At 42.1% G+C, this 641-nt stretch overlaps 1 pseudogene; it reads right to left on the bottom strand.

Annotated features, from left to right (window-relative positions):
- Positions 1 to 547: 547 nt before the first annotated feature.
- Positions 548 to 641, bottom strand: LOC113458060 (annotated as a pseudogene).

The following is a 641-nucleotide window of genomic DNA, read 5'->3' as shown; positions in this document are numbered from 1 at the left end:
GAATTTCATCATGATGTTTCCATACAAGTATATAATAAATTTGGATCACATTCACACACCCCATACCTTCTCTTGCCCTCTCCCACTCCCGTCTTCTCTATTAGTCCCTCTGAAATAAAGGTTCTTTATGTCAAAGAACTGGGGGTATTGTTTCGTTTGTAAAGCTAGGGATTGAACCTAGGGTCTCACACTTGCTAGACAAGCGTTCTACCCCTGGGAAATGGGGAGGAAGCCCCATTGCAAAATGTTGCAAGGTCTTGTTCCCCTAAGGACCATTGAAGTAAATAAATCTTTTCATTGTAGGAATATTTATCTGATGATGACCCAATTGCAAGCCTTCCTAAATGCAACTGAAGTATATCTTCTGTCCAGTTTGTTCTTTTTGTTTGGTTGGTTGGTTGATCGGTTTTTCAAGACGGGGTTTCTCTGTATAGCTTTGGACCCTGTCCTGGAATTCGCTCTGTAGACCAGGCTTGCCTTGAAACAGGAATTCTCCTGCCTCTGCCTCCCAAGTGTTGGGATTAAAGGCACGAGCCACCATCACCCAACTCAGTTTGTTCTTTTTTTTTTTTTTTATTTAGGCCATGCTAATCTTCTCTGTATCGTTCCAATTTTAGTATATGTGCTGCCGAAGCGAGCAC

The sequence above is a fragment of the Microtus ochrogaster genome, unplaced genomic scaffold (assembly GCF_000317375.1).
Source record: "Microtus ochrogaster isolate Prairie Vole_2 unplaced genomic scaffold, MicOch1.0 UNK1, whole genome shotgun sequence".
Classification (NCBI taxonomy): Eukaryota; Metazoa; Chordata; class Mammalia; order Rodentia; family Cricetidae; genus Microtus; species Microtus ochrogaster.
This window is presented reverse-complemented; position numbering and strand designations above follow the sequence as displayed.